The 22,142-nt window shown below is 33.3% G+C and overlaps 1 protein-coding gene across 2 annotated transcripts in view; it reads right to left on the reverse strand.

The window, feature by feature from the left end:
- LOC140436798 (proton-coupled amino acid transporter-like protein pathetic) overlaps positions 1 to 22,142 on the reverse strand; it is a 195,062-nt gene that overhangs the window by 148,194 nt on the left and 24,726 nt on the right. The window contains exon 1 of one of the 2 annotated variants that reach the window (XM_072525894.1): positions 2,557 to 2,778. The exons of the other annotated variant lie outside the window; for it this stretch is intronic. The gene's annotated coding sequence lies outside the window, so the exon portion shown is untranslated. Of the gene's footprint in view, positions 1 to 2,556; positions 2,779 to 22,142 lie in introns of those variants that run through there. 2 annotated transcript variants of the gene reach the window in all.

Here is a 22,142-nt window from a genome sequence, read left to right on the forward strand (position 1 = left end):
TTTAGAAGCTTAAAAGTCACCCTTTTTTTCATCCTATTTTTTAATATCAAATTCAATAAAATGTTAAAGTTTTTTTAATAATCCTTTTAAATAAATTCTCATTAAATCGTTTGCAATTTATAAAATACTTTTAGAGTGACTGGTAAGTACAGTTATTTAAATAATCGCTTTCTGGGATAAACAAATTGAATAACTTATAAACTATTTGGTCGATCTGTTTCAAATTTGGCATACTTTGATAACTCATTAACTGCCACAATTTTGAGTAGGTATATTACATGTCATTATGCAAAAGTTATTAACATTTATATATTAGTACAAACATAAGAGTTTTTTAAAATTATCTTGGTCAATTGTTCATGTATTTTATTTTGGAAACTCTTAGAATTAAGAAATTTTAATATTAGTAAAAATATTTTTAAGATTGTTTAAAAAGACCAAAAAAAAATTAGCTGTACATCTTAACGATTTTTTAATAAGCTACCGCTCATATATCTTTTAGGACTTTCAGATATCTGTATAAGATTTTTTCTGCTTTTTTTCTTCCTTGACTGGGGTAATAGAGAAGGTTGCCTATTTGGAAAAAATCTTTTATCCTTTACTATTACTTGTGCTTGCCTAGTTGTTGCCATATTTTTTATTATTCTCGCAATTAAAATAATGAGTAGTAATGGAGCTAGATTATTTTCTTCTTTAACACATAATTTTATTCCAAATTCCATTTTTGTTATATATGTGGTTTATTCCATTTTCATATTGACAAGCAAAATAAGCAATACAGAATTGCCATCTAGAGCCCATACAGAGACATCGTCTCAGGGTCAGCAATCCCCCAAATTGGCAATCTTATGTTGCCATGCAATGTAACTTTAACATTTTTTATATCGTACACTTATGTATGTAAGCTCAATAAAAAGCTGATGAGACACTACACTTAAAAAATACAGAACCTTCTATGACCAATATAAGCAAACTACCCAGTGAAGAAGTAAAAAGTTATAATCCATTAAAATGATGATAATAATATACCGCCACGAAAAAGTGGGGGAGAGAACTGTCCGATGCAAATATCTCGGTTCTATCTTGGTTCCTGTTATTGGTCATAGAAGATTCTGTTGATTGGGAAAGTGTTCTTTTTGGCCAGCTTTTCATTGAGCCTACTTATAACCTTATGGCATAAAAAAATTAAAGCTATTATAATGTTTAGAAGATTAAAAGTCAGCCTTTTTTCATACTGTTTTTTAATAACAAATTTAATTTAACTATCTCTTATACAGATATTTGAAGGTTCAAATTTAAAGGCTACATAAAAGAAATATTTATGATCTATAACCTTTAAATGAAACATTTATCCCTACAATGTATGAGAAACTTCTGATAGGATAAAACTATATTTTTTACTTTTTAAGATTGTTTAAAAAACAAAACAAAATCAGCTGCACGTCTTCACGGATTTTTCATCAGCTATCCTCCATATACCTTTTAGAATCTTTAAATATCTGTACAATTGAAAAATTGTAAACAATACCGTAAAATTGAGACATTTTCCCTTACAATATATTATGTGAAACTTCTGATAGGCAAATAACTATATTTTCTACTTTTTAAGATTATTTAAAAAAAACAAAACAAAATCAGCTGTACGTATTAAAGGCTTTTTCATCAGCTACTCCTCATATACCATTTAGAGAACTTCAAGAACCTTAAAATGCATGTATAAGGTTTTTTCATTTTTCAGTTTTTTTTCTTCCTTGACTATTTGGTAAAAATCTTTTGTCTGCTACTATTACTAGTGCTTGCCTGGTTGTTGCCCTGTTTTTTATTATTCTTACAATTAAAATAATGAGTAGTAATGGACCTAGATTATTTTATTGTGTAACACTTAATTTTTTAAAAAATTTCATTTTTGTTATAGAAGTGGTTTATTCCATTTTCATATTCACAAGGAAAATAAGCAACACAAGCCATCTAGAGCCGATACAGAGACATTTCCTCAGGGTCAGCAATCCCTCTTATTGGCATGCAGGGTATCTGTTAAAAACTTTAATCTCACCCTAAATTATTAACAAAGATGTAATAAACAATAAATTTTGTACCATTTTTAAGGTTTTTGTCCAAATATTTAGTGGCTTGTCCAACGTACGTCTGATAAATGCACTTATAATGGACTTTTTAGTCCGAAAACGATCTGTTGTGATGTGGACCAAATTGGGCTTGTTAATTATATACCTTTTGTAAAGGATTTTTAAATCGAACTTTTATTTTCATATTCTTTTCAAGTTTCAAAATTCCGGAATCGTAAAAACTTTAATTCTAATTTAAAGCTTATAACTGACACTTTAACATTAATATTAATCTCTGTTTTATGTTTTTAGATTGTAAACATTAATTTTTATGAAGTATGCCATTACATGTCATATATTTATTTAATAAATATATCGTTTATTTGCTTGGTTAGATTTTTTAGATAATATTCATTTATATTCATTAAGAAAATAGATAGCAAAATAATTTTCAATTAAAAAATTTATATTATTTGTTATATAAATCACTTACTAGTTTACTTAATATCAGTTCCTAAGAGTGTTCACTTAAATTTTCACTATTTACTTAATCCCTCACCAATTTTTAAGTTCTTTATAAAATACTATTAACACCGGTAGCCACGAAATTGCACAAAACGCGGAAAAATTACTATCGCGCTGTACTGCCGGTCGACGAGTGAATTGTTCTATTCGACGTCGAATTTTATTCACCGGCTCCAGATTAGAGTGGCAGTAAAACAATTGAATTATACTAAGTGCTAAACATATATACATGTAGAAATTTGGTTGATTGATAAAAGGTTATGAAGATGTTTATCTCTGTCTGGATTTTTTTGTAAATAGGTTTCAATGTAAATATAACTTATTTAAACCGTATAATGACTTGTATAAATTATATAATGTATGACTTCATCTATATTAAAAACCATGGCAAAACTCTGAAAACGATTATATCAAGACTATTAATTTAAGACAAATTCACTGCACCAACCGCAATGGGCGTATCAAGCAGAGAAGTCAGCTGAAGTTGCTCTGCACAATCTAGTGCTAAGATTCTACAGAAGCTTACGCCGGAAAGAAGCTGTCCGTGTAGCATTCTTAGACATCGTTGGTGCATTTAATAATGAAGATAGAATATAAGAATGCTTTAATTACGTGGTGTATAAAGGGACTGTAAACTCGATGGTAACTAAGGAATACTCTTAGGGAGGAATATTATCGAACATTGTTGTTAATGACCTGATCCACTGGCTCACTAGCCAAGGGATCTAGCTTCCAAAACCAAACTGGTAGCATTTACGAATCGATAAAACAATATCATCATCATAAACCTGAATGCGTCTACTGCTAGATATAGATCTCCCTTAGCTCTTTTCATCTGTCTCTTTCTTGTGCGGCTTGCATCTAGTTTCCGCTAACACGCTTTAGGTCCTCAGTTCATCTAGTTGGTGCTTTAGGTCGTCAGTTCATCTGGTTGGTCCTTTGGCGTCGTTTGCTCCGCAGTGCTTCTTGTCTTGGTCTTCACTCGACAATACGTTTTGTCGATCGGTTGTCTGATAATCTGGTGATGTGTTCTGCCCAATTATTTATTTATTAATTAATTCCACTTTAGCGTTGTATTTTTTTCCATAGCGTCTGTTTTTTTTTATTCTACGACGTATTTTTTCGTTTGGGATTCGATGTTTCAGAGAGACACCCAACATTTAGCGCTCCATAGCCCTCTGAGTTACGCAAATTGTGTTCACTATCTGTTTTTTAGGTGCAAATATAATATATATTTATATATATATATATATATATATATATATATATATATATATATATATGTATATATATATATATATATATATATATATATATATATATATATATATATATATATATATATATATATATATATATATATATATATATATATAGGAGAGTCATTGATAAAACCTGGGGATTAAAAGTAAACCTAAAATACAACCAGCATAACTACTGCTGCTTTTACCCAGTAGTTATGCGACCAGCGGCAACTTATGTTTATCTTGTTAAATAATCACGGCTAAACAAAAATGTACAGTAAGAGTTCACGCTCTACAGATATAGGCACTTATGAATATTGCAGAAGAGCATAATAGCACAGGAACAGCATCGTTAAAGGCTACTGTATATCTACCTCGCCAGATTACATATTTCAGCGATTTACTTATGAGTATCATGAGACTTAAAGGGACAGTGGAGAGCTAATGACGTATTGAATAGCCAAACACAAATGTTACTGGGACTGTTGACCAACCTACCTTTTGAGAAACTGAGAAATGATGACATCCGCACTTATTTTACCTGAACACTTAATACAGTTATACGATCTAGGGAACACGACATCGGTTCACTGATTGATTAAATACGGCTCCAGGAATCGGATTTGCATTGGTACCTTTACCTATGAAACTACTAGAGAAGAACTCAGACAGAGCAATGAGAATTTATATTAATAGTTATGTGCCTGTATTAGCGGTAAAGTAAGGAAAGGTAAATATCCTTGACCAAAACATATAAAAAAGCAAATAATTAAATTCAGTAAATATGTTAAGGCATTGCCTTAAAACTTTTCTCAAAATCATCCATTCATTTAAAATTTCAAAACGAACTGGGAATACGAGAAGCTTTTTTGTCTTAAATGGGTTAACAAAATATAGAAACATAAATGTAGATGTATATGCATGTTTTATGGTTAATGAAAAGCATTTGACTGCGTTAACGAGCGCTAACAAAAGACGATTGAACTAACAAAACTTGCAAATTATTTCGAACAATTACTTTTGGCAAACTTTTATTTCGCAGCAATGGGAAATAGTGCATAAAACATCCGAAGATATACGAATCAGACGATCAGTGCGATAGTGTTGTGTCTTATTGGTGCTGTTATTTAATCTGTATTTGGTGTCTAAAATTTTAGTATTGTTATGTGACACCTAATTACTACCCTGGCACCCTAGCATCGAGAAGCTCTTTATCGATAACTTTCTGGAATCTGGCTATTTCTAGAACAAATTTTCGTTTTATACAAACTGCTGCGGCATCATTTGAATAGACAGTAATTAGACAAGTGTTGTTGTAAGCGATAGCCATATTATTGTAGATGATAATTATTAGTCTAAGTATTTAGAATTTATGATAATTGCAATTTTCTCAGTTAATATACTTAAGTGAGTTAAAGTAAAGTTAGTTAAAGTACGTTGAGTTCACTTAATTCCTGAATCCACAGAAAAACGTTACAATTGGTGTCAAAAATGAGAATAATGAAAGAAATTATTTTCGAGAGCTTTTATGGGCAAAACAAGAAGCGAAACCAAGATTGAGGAGATTCGAGATGATTGCTGCAATAGAAAAATGGCACGAAAAAAAGAAAAACGTCGACAAGAAGCAGAAGAGAAACGTTGTTAGGAAGAAAAGGAATAAATTCATTTTTAAAGACACAAGGTACAAATAATAATACAGATAACTTTTAGAAAATATTTGGGGGCAAATATCATTAGCTAGTGTAACCCAAAAAGAAATAAGTTTTATTGAACAACCGAGGAAAACACTCATGAACATGAAAGCATTTTTTATAAAATTATACCTTAGTCTGCAGCTTAGAATCCGAATAACGAGATATTACGTTTAATCTTGCTTGTTACATCTTGCTTCATGGCTGTGAAAGTTGGACAATGGACTCTGGAAAATAAAAAACAATAGATTCTCTTGAGATGTGTGTATACAGACGAATGCTAATAATTTCATGGATACAAAAAGTTATCAACAATGGGGTATTACGTTGCATGAGTTAACAAAAAGAACTGCTTAGCGGGGTCAATCGGAGGAAAAGAGAATACTTGGTTCATAGGTTAAGAGATGAAAGATATAAAGGTAAAAGATCAGTAGGAAGACGCCAGAATACATGGCTAAATGGCTAACAGTTGGCTGGTTTTAACCGTTGGACGAAGTTAAAGTCATGTCCCTATAGCATCGACCTCGTGTCGTTATAATATAATATGGTTTTCATTTTATACCTAGATTTGTGGCTAGTTCAATAGTTCTTAAGATTTCCCACTGATGATGGTCCGACTGGGCCGAAAACGTTTTGATAAAGATAATTTTAATCCTTTTGGATAAATTTAAAAATTTTTAATAATAAAATTATACCATCATGCATCAGAAGTCCTTACTTATTTTAGTTTTTTTAAACTATGGTACACAGCCAACCACTGGGATTTTCTCCTTTATTTTGTATTTATTATAGATCTGGGAAGTATTATTATCCTGTTATTAAAAAAAGTTGTTTTATTTACAAAAATATCTAGGAGAACAATTTTCTTAAAAGAAAAATAGTTATAAAAATATTAAAACAATTCATGCGAAATTCATGCGAAATGCGAATTCAAATAACAAGAATATCAGTTTACCAGATCATCTATCACTGCCTATGGATTAGATCCTACTACTAGACTTTCGATAAATACGAAACAATAACTAAAAATAAACAGAATATAGGTATTAATTACTATTATTGTTAAATTGTTAATCATATATTAATTAAATAGTTATTTAATTTATAAACAACCTAAAGATTGGCAGATTGTAGTAACTGAATAATTACCTATTGTAATGTTATTGGGGATATTACTGCGTTTTCTTTCACAGAATACCTAACTTTATTTTAAAATCAATTAATGCGTTCGTTAATTAGCGTTCTGGGGTATAATATACCCCAAGTAGTCCTTTAATTTCTATAAAATCGAATATAGATAATAGGTACCTTCTAGCGCCTAGTAGCTGTAGTGTCTACATGTTTTCTCGCCGATGACCTTGTTACCAGCTGTACATACAATTTCAGTTTAAATTAGGAGCTGGTCAAAGACGGTTGGGGTGTGTGATACCCCGCTACACTACTGTTGTAACTTTTAGTTGTTTTGTGTTTTAGAGATAAATTTACATGATATTTTCTCGAGATGTACTATGATTTTTATTTTTCACTCTGCGATACTGAATTATAGAATAATTATGTCTTATTAACAAGAGCAGGCAAGGTTAAAAGTTTATGGTTAGGGAAGTATGGCTTAAAAGTATTTGCTCTAGTGCATGCTAAAAAGAAAACCAATAATCCCCACCCGACACTAATAGACGCAGACGGTAACCTTATATCAGACGACTTGAGGCTCATTGACACATGGAAAGATTACGTAGAACGACTTTTTAACGATAAACGCAGAGCGACAGTGGACCAAGATGACGACATGACTGGACCCGAAATACTAAGGTCTGAAGTGGAAAGACAGGGCGAGATCATAAAACTCCTATGCGAAACGGATGACCACTTCCTCGATTTTCTGACAGGCCTTTTTAACACCTTTTACGACAAAGGGGAGATTCCGGTGGAATGGCTTCGATCGACCTTTGTAGCCATACCTAAAACACCAAGTTCAAAACACTGTGATCAACACCGCTTAATAAGCTTGATAAATCACATTACCAAAGTTTTCACCAAAATCATACACAATAGAATATATAACAAATGCTACTACTACTACTAAGGATTTCCACAGTTTTCACTGTCTTCCTTCACTCAACCGTTTTCTCCAATTTTCCCTGTCATTCCAGTCTCCATCTCGCAGGTTTCTTTTCTCCATAGCCTCGTCGATTTCATCTCTAAATGATCTTCGGGGTCTTCCTCTCTTTCTTCTTCCAATCGGGCTCCATTCTGTGATTTTGTTTATCCAGCGTCCTCTGTCCGCTCTTCTGACGTGGCCGTACCAGGATAGTCTCTTCTCCTCTATATAGTCGATTATGTCTGATTGCACTCCCATTCTCCGCTTAATCTCTGCGTTTTCAATTCTGTCTCTTTTTGTAAGTCTACAGCTTCTCCTCAGGAACTCCATTTCTACTGCTCTTATTCTACCTCTATTTCTCTTGTTTATTGTCCAGTTTTCGGACCCATATGTCAGGATACTTCTTGTCAGGGTATTATATATTCTCTTTTTTGTCTTTATCGTAATGTTCTTATCCCACAACACTGAGTTTAGTTGTCTTATACAGTTTCTTGTTTGTCTCAGTCTGTTGTTTATATCTTCTTCGTCTATCTTCGTCTTCTTCTATATCTTCTTCGTCTATCGTCTGTATAGGTATTCGTCTCTTACTGGTATGCCCATTCCTTCGCACTTTCTCCTCCATGGTTTGAGTGTCTTTTCCAAGAATATTTTAAACAGAGTAGGGGACGTAGCACAGCCTTGTAGAAGTCCTTTTGTCGTCTTAAATGGATTGTAGGCTTTATTTCCACATTTAATAGCTACTTTGTTTTCTTTGTATAGTGCTTTAACTGCTTTTATTAGTGTTTGTCGGATTCCGAGATCATTCATTGCTTCCCATAATTTGACTCTAGGTATTGAGTCATATGCTTTCTTTAGGTCAACAAAGGCCAGATGGACCGGTCTACCTTTTGCCATTTTCTTCTCTATCAGTTGTTCTAATGTGTACGTATGATCTAGGCATGATTTTCCTACTGTGAACCCTGCTTGGTCTTCTCCAATTTTTCCTATTATTTCAGTTTCTAGTTTTTCTTTAATAATTTTCCCGTAAAGTCTACCTACCGACGATATTATACTAATTCCTCTATAGTTTTCACATTTTTTCCTGTTTCCTTTCTTATGTATGGATGTGATGTATGCTTGTGTCCATTCCGCAGGTATTTCTTCTCCATTTAGTCCTCTTTCGAACATTCTATGTAGCATGCGGAATAACTTTTCCGTTCCGTTTTTAATTAGTTCGTTTGGTATTCCTCCGGGTCCTTTGGCTTTTTTGTTCTTCAATGTCTTGATTGCTCTCTTAACTTCTGCCAGGCTTATTTCTATCTGGTCGTATGCCCCATTTCCTGCATGTTCTATATTCTCTTCCTGAAATTGGGGACGGTTTTCTGTAAGTAGTTCTACGTAGTATTCTTGCCACTCGTTTTCACTAATTTTGCCGATCTGGGTTTTCTCTGTCTTATTTCGTTGAAGTGCTTTTAATATTCGCCATAATTCTGAATTTCTCGTTCCTCCGATATGTCGTTCTATCTCTGTGCATGCTTGTTCCCATCGTTCGTTCTTTTCATTTGTTACTCTTTTCTTTACCTCTCTGTTTTTCGCTCTATATAGGTCTAAGTCTTCCTGTTTTTTGGTGTTTAGGTATTTTATGTGTAGTTTTTTCTTTTCTTTTATGCATTTCAATGTGTCTTCCCTTAATGATAAGTGATATTCTGATGGGTGTTCCTTTGGTCGTCTTCTCCAAGAGCTTCTAAGGCCGCTGAAATCAGGCAGGTTTTTATGTGTTCATGCATTTCATCTAACGTGTCATATCTGAATTCTTCTAGTTTTTGGTCTAGTCTTCTTTTGTATAAATCTTTTATTGATTCTTCCTGCAATAGATGTAATTTGAGCCTCTTTTCGTTTATTGTCGTTCCCGTTGTAACAATCGATGTATGTTTTTGTTTTGTCCAGATATAGGGGAATTCCATCCATGCCACCACAAGTTTGTGATCTGTTCCACACTCTGCCCCTCTTTTCACTCTGGTGTCTTTCACTTTGATGGAGCTTTTGTGGTTCATGATAATGTAGTCAATAATGGATCTTAGTTTTCTTGTCTCTTGAGTCCATGTGTACTTATGTATATTTTTGTGTTTGTAGAATCCGTTCATAATTTTCAAATCATTTACTTCACATAGTTCTACCAATCTTTCTCCGTTGTCGTTAATTGTGTCTTCTCCAAATGGACCAACTGTTCTGTCATTGTCTTTTCTTCCGACTCCTCCATTTAGTTCCCCCATTATTATTATTTCTTGTTTAGGTTTTCTCTTATCCATTTGTTCTTGAAGTTGTTCGATAAATCGTTCTTTCTCATTGGCTGGACTGTCTTCCGTTGGACCGTATGTTGCTAGTATTATAATTTCTCTGCCATACATCTTGATTTTCAGTTTGGCAATTCTCTCGTTTATGGGTTCCCAATCGTCTATAGATTTTATAACAAATGCGAAGCAAATATATAACAAATGCGAAGCAAATATATCGGAGTCTCAGTTTGGATTCCGAAGCGCATTGGGCACAAGAGAGGCGATCTTCAGTCTGCAAGTTTTAATTCAAAGATACAGAGACATGCACAAGGACGTCCACTTGTGCTTCATCGACTTCTCCAAGGCGTTTGACAAGGTCAAACATGATAAACTCATGGATTTGCTCAGGAAGATGCATATTGATGGCAAGGATCTGCGCATAATAACCAGTCTCTGTTGGAACCAAAGTGCTGAGATAAAGATGGGCAACTTACACAGTGGGAAGATACATATTAAAAAGGGTGTACGACAGAGATGCGTCCTCTCGCCGCTCCTGTTCAATATATACTCTGAACAAATCTTCAGAGAAGCACTGGGAGAAGTTTCGGAGGGTATCAAAGTAAACGGAGGGGTAATCAATAATATTAGATATGCTGACGACACAGTTATTATCGCAAATGACTGCAACGAGCTTCAAAGACTCATGCAAAGCATACACACAGCAAGTCAAGAATATGCATGCTCATCAACAGAACACAACAACCTCCGATGCAATTGACATTAAACAACCGAAAATTAGAACAAGTGGAGACATACACATACCTTGGAACCACAGTCAACACAAAATGGGACCAGTCAACAGAAATAAGATCACGAATTGAAAAAGCGCGAAACCCGTTCAACAATATGAAAAAGTGGTTAACAAGCAAAATCTCAATGGAACTAAAATTAAGACTGGTCAAGTGTTATGTCTTCCCGGTCTTATTCTATGGAGCAGAGGCATGGACCACAACGGAAGCCACCCTGAAGAAACTAGAATCCTTTGAGCTGTGGATATATTGCCGTATTCTTCGGATATCCTGGACAGACTACATCACTAACGTGGAAGTAATGCAGAGAATAGGCAAAAGCAAAGAAATAATCTTCACCGTAAAGAAACGGAAGCTTGAGTACTTCGGACATGTCATGAGGCATACTAAGTACCGGCTGCTACAGCTAATAGTCCAAGGAAGAATCGACAGTAGGAGGGGACCGGGAAGAAGACGACACTGATGGATGCATAACCTGCGACAATGGTTCGGACTAACATCGACCGAACTGTTCAGAGGTGCCGTAAACAAAGTCAAAATAGCCTTGTTAATAGCCAACGTCCAAAACGGATAGGGCAAAGGAAAAGTTTACGTCGACACCAGAAGGACCTTCCCGACAAAGTAACAATCCGCAAAACATAGTTGGACGTTTGATTGTGCCAGTTTCTGGTACTAAACGTAATATTACTTTCGATAACTGGTTTACCTGTTATCCGCTCATGATCAATCTACTTCAGACTCGTCATCTTACATCGGTTGGGCCACTTAAGAAGAACAAAAGGCAAATTCCAACAGCACTTCTGAACACACGAGGAAGAGAAATTCGCAGTTCAAAATTTGCCTTCAAAGAAGATATAACGGCTGTCTCATATGTGCCAAAAAAATGTAATCCTTTTTTCTACATTGCATCATGATGATACTATAATTGAAGAAATTACCTGAAATTATGGACTTTTACAATTCAACCAACGGCGGTGTAGCCACATTGGATGAGCTATCTGCTAATTACAGCGTATCAAAGAAATAGTCATCGTTGGATTTTGACACTATTTTTTTCGTTTTTGAATACAACTGGAGTGAATGATCAAGCTAAATATCATAAATACAAAAAACGATAAATTAAACATACGAATTGTTTTAAAATAACTGGGTGTGCAGCTGATTTCTGAGTTTCGAAACCTACAAAGACAAAACCCTTCCTTGCGTCGACCACTACCTGATAATCAGCAACCAGAGGTGCATCAGTTGGGACCTAAGCGACGTAGGACAAGCAGTAGATGTTCTGTTTGTCCAAGAAATAAAGATTTGAACACTTTTTACATATGCATGCGATGTGATACTCCAATTTGTTTGGAACACGCAATAATGACGTGTTCAAATTGCGATAATTTTGAGGAGTCATAACTTTTTTATTTTTCAATGTATTTTGGTGAACATTTTTTTCTTTAGTTTGTAGAATTTTAGGCTATAAGTTTATTTAGAGTTGTGTGATGAATAAAATTTTTCGTAATATCTGAGTGTTTTATTGTTCACTCATGTTTTTTGACTAGCATAATTGCAATATGATGGATAAATGATGTTTACCATTTAAATATAAGACTCTTACATTTGAATCATAAATAAGTAAAAAACCAAGATTAACTATTTTAAATGATTAAATTTAAAAATTTCAACTTCCTGCGTTAGTTTAGTTTGGGGTATGACATACACCGGAACACCTCTCGTGCTAATTTATCTAGGCACACTAAAGCAGGGTTAAATTAAATTAGATGTATCTCTAACTGGAATAATAAAATACTTTTGCTGAGAGAAATATTTTGATAGTTATTTACAGACTCAGGCAAATATTCAAAGGCAAAGTGCATATGGATACGCATATATGAATATTTTGTATGTTCTTTTGAATTTTGCAGATACTGGTACATTCAAAAACAATTATGTATAAAAGGTTTTCAAAACGCATTTATTTGTTAATACCTGAGATTTTCAAAATAATATTATTGGTACCTTAATCCATTAACAACTCCTAAATAGGTACCTGAAGATAGAAAGTAAAGATTCCCAAGAATTAGCCTATCGAGGCCTCTTATTGTGTTTTGGATTATGTGACAGTGGTTTTAATTGTTTTATTAACTTTATACGGTACGGAAAATGTAAATGTAGTTTACGTTTTGAACTTTTGGGCAATTACTTTTGAAGTGGACAAAGTGTAAAATAGTTTTATGAAATGTAGTTAACATGTCGAAATAAGCGAATGTGTCTGCTTGTATCAAAGCATATTCAAAATTGGTCATATGGCAAACGTATTTTGCTCAGCATGTAGTAAATTGTAAGTAAACACCATTAAAACTAACAAGAAAACCTAAATATGTTAAACTTCATTAAAATAATCAGAAAACAATATATATAATAATCGATCTAAAAATTATTTAGTCAACATACTGAAGGAATTTTTTTGCAGATACCTTGCGAAAAAATCCATATAGTTTAGCGTTGTAAAACTGCTTTATACACGGGCAAAAAAAAATAAATTAAAATCGGGAGAAAAAAGCAAGATTTAATATCTACGTGTTTACAATCAAATAATCTGGAATGAAGTGAGCAGGAGGTATTTAACCACGATTTGTGAAAAGCATTGTTAAACTCAAATGTACCTTTGTCCCAATTATAAACGAAAATATGCATATGAAAATATTAAAATAAAATCTCAAAAGTAAAAGAAGCATAAGAAGAAACGAGGTCAATTCTGTATATTCTGCGGTACTAAGTATAATAAAATTAGATATAGAAGACAATTATTTTTATGTACCTACAGTCCATCTAATTTACAAACCGTTGCACGTCATTATCTACGTCAGAGATCGAAGTTGACATAGTTGCCAAAGTATAAAAAAATCCTGAATCCATTTTAAATCAAATAGGTAACATAATTATTGCAAAAGTGTACAACAACAGTATACAACAAAATAAATTAGTATTGAATATAAATAAATAGAAACAAAACAAGAGTTAAAAAATGATCTTGTTAAAAACAACTTGAGCCGCTTGTTTAAAAAACAACATAGTTTAATTAATAGTAAATAATAAAAACAAAACTAAAGTGTCAACACCGCAACTGTCAAATACGTATTACCAATTTATGCCAAAATTTCACCTTCGTTCGATTACAGTTACAGTGTGTTCCGAACAAATGTTCTTCATAAAAACGCTTTATAATGCATGTATACAAACTAAATGAAACATATTATTGTGTATTTCTTTAACATTAATAGAAATCTTTAAATACTATTTCTACGCATATATAATAAAATATGTCCAGTGGCTGTAATGCCAGTGTACTCGGCAAAGTCATTCTAAAAAAGAACACACCTACCGCCTAAATATTTCGTGTTGGTATCATGTGACGTCACGGGCTATGACGCCGATGACGTGCAACGGTTTGTAAATTAAATGGACTGTATGTGTGGATGAACCAATTGATTCTTATGTGCGTTACAATTCACATTTATTAACCGGAGCTCTTAAAAATGAGCAAGCTTGTAAATCCTATTTAATTACTTATAAAACAGTTGGATAAAACCAACGCACTAACAGTTTCAAAGTTTTTGCAAGACAGTTTAGCAAAATTTTGCCTTCCTTTAGCTGACCCAAATGAACAATGTTTGCTCTTTTTTTAAGACGCCACATCTTTCATGGTTAAAACAATTGGAAACAATTTGAAATTTTTTTATGCACATTTAGTACATACAACTAACTTGCTTAGCACATACTGTAAATAGTGCCACAGAAGAAATTAGAAATAAATTACCTCTTGTTAATAATTTATTTTCAAATATGAAAAAAATATTTCTTAAAGCACCTATAAGAACTCAGTTTTACAGAGAACATTTTCCAAATCTCCCTCTTTCACTAAAACCCATTGACACTAGATGGGGAACTTGGTTAGAGGATTCAATGGTTTATGCGGACAATTTTGAACAATTAAGACCATGGATAATAGAATTAGCTGATTCTTCCGAACCACTTACACATTCCAAAGAATTATTTAAAAATCAAATATTACGACAACTTTCATACATAAAGGATACAGGATACAAGTTTATCATTAATTGAAACAGTTAAACTACTAAAAAATGTTTAACTATATTTTAAAATTGAAAAACATATAATACACATATTGTTTTTAAATAAATAATCATATATTTATATTTATCTAATTAAAATAATTATTATTTAAAAAAATTGTTTTATATTATATTAACAAGATTAACAACTAATATTTAAAAAAATTAATATATCTTACTTTTTAGCCTGCATATTTGCCTAACTTTTTTTATTTATAATTAAAGTTTGATACAACTAACAGAGACAGTATAAGCAATGATGAACGAGATAACAACAAAGAAACTGCTCAAACGCTACAAGATATTAGTAAATGCAAAGCAGTTGCATCAGATGATATACCTGGAGACGTGTAGCAAGCTTTAGAAGAGATAGAAAGAGTTGGTTATTCGGTTAATCGAATTATTAGATTAGTAGTGTCTTAGTACCGGTGTACAACAGCAATGTAATTGTTTAACAATTTTCTTATTTGCATATTTTTCCAAAAAAAAAATTGGAGAAGCCATGAAATAAACGTCGAGATCAAAATCAGACTTGTAAGAAACTCGGTGTTTCCTGTTTCCCTTTATGTTGCACTTTCAAGGATAAATATAAAACAAATTGTTGAAAACAAAATAACAGTTTTGTTGTGTGGCCTGAAGAATAAATGAATCAATCTTAAGATTATTTAAAATAAAGATTAGTCTAAGAACGTAAGTAAAGAATACCTAATATGATATTTAGAGCACATTTTTCGAAGTGATAGTCTCGAGAAGGAGAAGGTGGAAGGTAAAAATAATAGTAAGGGTAAATTTTCACAGGGTAATAAGCCTGTTCAATACTCTAATTCCATGGAAAAATAATGCCAAATACTTTGGCGTTACGTTAGATGTAAAACTAACATTCACTGAACATGCTAACTAAATGGTGCATAAGGCCAAGATCCTTAAGAGTCAACTCTCGTCATTAATCGGACGGAAAGCAAATTTAGATTCAAAACTAAGATCGGAATGGCAAATGCTATAATTCTGCCAACCCTTACATACGCCTCAGCGTGCAAAACTTTATTCATGGAAACGCTGAATCTAGATATGTACCCCTGACGTATCTATTTAGGGACTTTCAACAACGAGTCCTGAGAACGATGGACAAACGTGCACACGACATCTTTAACAACCTCAGGAATCATCCGAGCCGAACACTAAGAGGGTTTTCAGACGAGGATACTGTATGCGAGATACTGTATGCGAGATACAGAATTTTCGATGGCTACTGTATCGGATTCACGGGCATGCTCGTCAGTATGAAAATAGTAGCAGTGCAGTGCGGTTATATTTTTGGATTATGGATGTAGAAGAGTATATTATGCTGTGGTACATATTAAATAAAAAGAAAAAGAAACTGAAAAGACGACGTAATTTGTGGGTTCATCGTATTGTAGAATTAAGAGAAACCAAGGGAACGTATAATTTGCTGTATCAAGATTTATTGCAAGATCCATCGAAGTTTTTTAATTATTTTCGAATGTCTGTGAAGTCGTTTGAAGAACTTCATAAAATTTTAGAAATTCAATTGAGTAAAAAAGACACAACTATGCGTAAAAGTATTTCGTCAAAAAACGGCTTTCTATGACTTTAAGTTAAAGTTAAAGTCTATGACTTAAATTTAAAATAAATCTGTGTACTTATCTCCAATTTGTAAATTGTTTACCTCGCCCTAAAAAAAATGACCGTATTCCTTTCACAATAATGTAGTTTTATATTCATTAAATAATCAAAATTTCAATTAGCAAACTTTTTTATTTATACAAAACATATTTATTTCTTACCATATTCATTTTGCTGTACTGCAGTCATGGCCTTAAAATTGTCGCACATTTGCTTAGAAAGTTCGACCCAGCACTGCTGCTTTTTATTTCTATTGCAGTAATCTGGCGATGCTGTATCCCATAGACAGGGATTTGATTGTACCAAACAAATAAATTTGTCACTATCAAATACAGTACGCTCCATTATTTAACTATATTCAGAAAACACCGTCTTTCTTTCGTTGCTCATTCACAATTATTCGACAGAAAATCGCGCGTCTATGGAATGTGGTGCAAAAGTATTCGTGTCTGAAAGCGTTCATTTAACGTAATGTTTTTTCTGTATCTGGGATACGCATTCAGTCGTCGGCGACAGGAAGGTCCGAGATACTGAATTCGGTATCTCGCATACTGTATCTCTCGCGCGTCTCGTGTGAAAAGCTCCATTTGAGTCTATGTAATATCTGCGTCTCGGATACGCGTATCTCGGATACAGTATCCTCGTCTGAAAGGGGGCTAAGAGATTTGACAGAGGGTCGTCACATCCAAATGTGAGGACGGTATATAGACGATCCAGACAACAGCTTGCTGGATACAGGGAGGACCCAGACGACTTATGATAAACAAAATAGCCACATGATACCCTAACAACGCGGTAAGAGAAAGCCCAAAAAACACCAACAAAAAAAAAACAAAAACTACAAGAAACATAAAAGAACTACACTCACAAAAAAAATAACATTATCCTCTCCTAATTATTTTTATTTTATTTTTATTTGGTTATGTTTTTTCGTTTACTAACCAGTTACACTAAAAAAATTAAAAAAAACACAAAAACATATACAGTGCACGGGTTGTGTGAGGGCTTTATGCACCTGGGAATACACACCCCACCCATTACTGTTTCTTTATATTATTATTTTATCTACACCCTAACTATCGACCTGCTGTTCACTGCAACCATTGAATCTTAAATATCAAGTGAGTGCTGACGTCTTTCCATATATACAAACACCCATAATGGGTGTAAAAAGTCCGTCAGACCTTTTATACTGCCGCTTAGACATAGGACCTCAAGGCAGGTGAAAGATCCCAGTTGCGGGAACTGATTATCAAGGTCATGTGCAACAAACATTTACCAGACATTTTAGGTGCTCAGTCGGTGAGGAGAACAAAATTTATTTTTCCAAATCGGCAGCTGAATAAACGAACACACACATACCTATTACGGACAGAGAGACAACAACTTAGATTGATGGCTCTCTGTTCGAAATACATTTTTAAGCGACTCAAGTTCCAAAATAAAAATAAATAATTAATGTAAACTCAGTAAAGTACTTTGGGAAAAAAACCCAAACTCAAAAGGTTGGGTGGCCTAACCACAATCAAGAAAAACAGAGGGTGTTCCATTACATAAGCCATCGTTAGTCACACGTTGGGAAGAGGTGGAGGAATAGCTTGAGGGTACATGTACCACTTGTACAGGGAACATAAAAAAGTATCTACCCGCTACTGTACAAAACCTACAAATACGTTGACCTTACTGTTTTTACACGGTAAATGTTTTTGTTGATTAGAAAATTCAAATGTAATGTTTACGGATATAGAAACATTAAACAATTATTTTGATATTTACATTGACATTTTGACAATATCATATCAAATTATTATATAAATAGACATATGACATGTTGGATAATTTAAGTTGTGTAGTAAAATCAGAGAATGAGCGAAAATCAACTTGAATGATTTAAATACTGTTTTGTTGTACTCGCCATACGCAAGTAATTTATTTAAATTCAGCTCATTAGAATAATAATGAGGTATTTTTTGTAGTAGCTAAAATTATTTATCTTTTGTATACAGAAATAAATAAAAAAAGCAATTATTTTCACGGAACTAAGCAAACAGTTATAAAACTAAGACGACTCATACGAGTAGGGGAAATATGCCTATGATGGCATGCTGCCTTTGATGGCATACCACGTGTAATTTGTAAATCGTTTCCTGTCGAATGATATCGGCTGCATAGGCATGCGCATAGGCAGTGTTTATTTGCAACGGTAAAGTTACAAACACTTATTAGTTCCACAGATAAGTCTGTAATGGAAAGTGTGATTTGTTGAGTGTTGAACTATTATAACGCACGTTAACACAAACACTTTTTTGCCGCTTCTCGTCTGAAGTTAAAATATTCAAAGTAAGTATGCAATTTTGATTAGTATTAAGCTTCAGTAGACAATGCATTTTAACTTCTGCCATTGTGGTGCTAGAAGATAACGCTCTGCTTTAAATCTGATGCGTCCTTGCCTATGACGGCAAGATAGCAGATGTGTTCCAATGATGGCACAGTATGCCATCATGTGCACATTTTATATGCCATCAAAGGAAAATGAATAATTATTGCAAAAATTTCAAAAACTCAACTTTTTACTTATATTAAGGTAAAAGTAGATAAACAATACCATTTTGTAGGGTTTTTTAAACAAATTTGGAGCTTTCAAATCGCACAAAATCTTCAATAGTAAATTTAAGTGTATATCTAAAATATCCTTAAAGGTTTAGTACAATCCTTAAAAATTGGATTATCGTTATCTAGTTATATCTTAAACAGTCGAATATCTCCTGATATCAGATATAAAGGCTTTGTTTTGTTGCAGGGCCTTTGTTAATATGGCGTCTACCAAGAAACATAGGCAGGAGTGGTCGGAAGAGAACATGAATATGGCAATTCAACACATCCAAGAAAAGAAGATGGGATGGATGTTGGCTTCCAAAACTTTTAATGTTCCGGCTACGACACTCCGTAGACGTTTTACAAACAACTCCGGTGGAAGAAAAGGAGATTTGGGTGGCCGAAGAATTACACTACCTCCTTATCTTGAGCAAGAGTTAGCTACTCATATGATTGATATAAAAACAAGATTTTTTGGTCTCACAACACTAAATTTAAGACGATTAGTTTTCGAACTTGCTGAGAGAAATAACATCAAACATAAATTCAACAAAACGACTCGTCTTGCTGGATGGAAGTGGGTGAGGAGTTTTTTAAAAATAAATAGTACCATTTCACTCAGAACACCAGAAAATACATCTCTCGCGCGAGCACAAGCATTTAATAAGAACAATATTAAAGCATATTTGATCTCTTTAGCAAAAGTTTTAGATACATACAAATTTTCAATCCAAAAATATATTCAACGTTGATGAATCAGGTCTTAGTACTGTTCAAACAAGGCCTCAAAAAGTGTTTGCAACCAAGGGACGGAAACAAGTTGGAGCAATGAGCAGTGCGGCACGAGGTCAGCATTTAACAGTTGTATTTTCAATGAATGCAATTGGTACTTTTGTACCACCTGCATTTATTTTTCCCAGAAAAATGTTTAAAAATGAATTAATGGACGCTGCCTTACCGGGAAGTGTTGCTTTTTGCCAGGAGAAAGGGAATGGTATTATACTTTTCTGCTTTCCACCATACTGTTCCCACCGGGTGCAGCCACTCGACGTGGGCTTTTTTAGTCCTCTACAAACCTATTATAAACAAGAGATTCAAAATTGGTTAAAACAAAATCCTGGAACACTCGTTACGCACTTTCAAGTTGCTGGGTTGTTTAAAACAGCTTACCTTAAAAGTGCTACTGCTGCTAATGCCATAAATGCCTTTGCCAAAACAGGGATTCAACCTTTTAATCCTGATATTTTTGAGGAATGGATGTTCGCTCTATTGGTTACAGATAAACCTATAGAGAGCAATCAAGATCGAACTCAAAACATACATCTAAACAATCCAGATTATAGTCTAGAAGAAAACCTAGAAAGTGGACAAAATCACCCACCTAAAGACTGCCAACGGGCCCTTCTAGAAAATACTCAACAGGATGCTCTTCACAAAACAATCCAAGATTTATCACCCATTCAAAGTGTTTTGCAGTCAAACACAAAAAAAAAAACAAGAGAAGTGTGGAAAAACAGGAGTAATAAATTCAACCCCTGAAATTCAAGAGTTGAAAGATAAGGTTGTTGAAAAAGAAAATGTAAAACGAAGAAAACTGGCAAACAAAGTTAAACGACAAATAAAACAGAAGATAGAACCTAAAGGAAAAGCTACGTACAACACTGGATTAAAACGGAAATCTGTGGATGACACTTTTCCTGAAAAACGAACATTATACCGAATGGCAAAAGAAGGGATAGAGAGAAATGATGAGAAGGAACAGGAATCCGCGAGCAATAACGAAAATTTTGAAGATGATGATTCCGACGTCGGTTGCTTGTATTGTAATGTCCTGTATTCCTTCTCTAAGTCGAAAAAATGCTGGATTAAATGCCAGGAGTGCCAATCCTGATGTCACTCTGAATGCGCTGGGGTCGATAAAAAATGTAAGATATTTTATTGTGATTTATGTTCTTAATTGTTTTAATGTGTGTTACTTTTTTATTTGTTGTATTATTGTTGTCTTTGAATAAAATGCGAAAATTCCACTAAAACATATTTTTTTCTATTATACTGTGCCGCAATGCCATCATAGGCAAGGAATGTGCTTATGATGGCACACTTGACATTTCTGATATTTCAATTTTTTAATATAAAAATCCACATTCCCTTTGACCTTTATATGTCCAGCTTAATTGATACATTCCACTGAACTAGAAAAAAAATTGTAACAAATATAATCATGTATTTTAATAAAAAAAACGAGAGGTGAAGTTAGGTATGCCATCATAGGCATACTTCCCCTAGATAAATATTGGAAAGTTTGGCAAATATAAATTTTTTGTTATGGCAATTCTCATTTTGAGTTAGACAATAAATGCAACTTTCTGTGAATATTAAACTACAATTACAACTTCATAAATATTAACTGTGTGTCTAGATTATTCCAATACCAATTGAAAAACAATTACGTTCTTAATTTGACAGTTTTAAACAACAGGATGCTTCATTTGAAGTTATGGACTACAGTGGTTGAAATTTTAAAAAATTAAGTATCGTATTTAAAAATTAAATTTACATAAAAATTTATAAATAAACATTATTTTATCTCTGTATATACAAATTTTCAAGTTGTCATTTGTGTATATATTATACGTAAGTTATCATTAGTAAAATCGTGTCTCCAACAAATTTTTTTAAAAGAATGTAAATAACTAAGAATATGAATATTTTGTTATTTATGGTACTTTTATATAATTTTCCTTAAATTTGATATATATATATATATATATATATATATATATATATATATATATATATATATATATATATATCGGTTTCAAAACGTCTTGCGTCGTTGTCCGATGCCTAATTTCCCCGAATTTCTATCATTCCATTGTTCTTCGGTCAAGTCTCGGGAGCTCATTGCCTTTGTTATTCCCTCCTTCCATGTTCTTTTTGGTCTTCCTCGTTTCTTACGATTTGGTGGTATCCATTTCATGGCGATTTTTGGTAGTCTTGTTTCTGGCATTCTTTGAACATGGCCATACCATATAAGTTGTTTCCTTTCTATGTCTGTTGCCAGTGATCCATCTACCCACATCCGATTCCTTAT

This window comes from Diabrotica undecimpunctata, chromosome 3, assembly GCF_040954645.1.
Source record: "Diabrotica undecimpunctata isolate CICGRU chromosome 3, icDiaUnde3, whole genome shotgun sequence".
NCBI classification, from domain to species: Eukaryota; Metazoa; Arthropoda; class Insecta; order Coleoptera; family Chrysomelidae; genus Diabrotica; species Diabrotica undecimpunctata.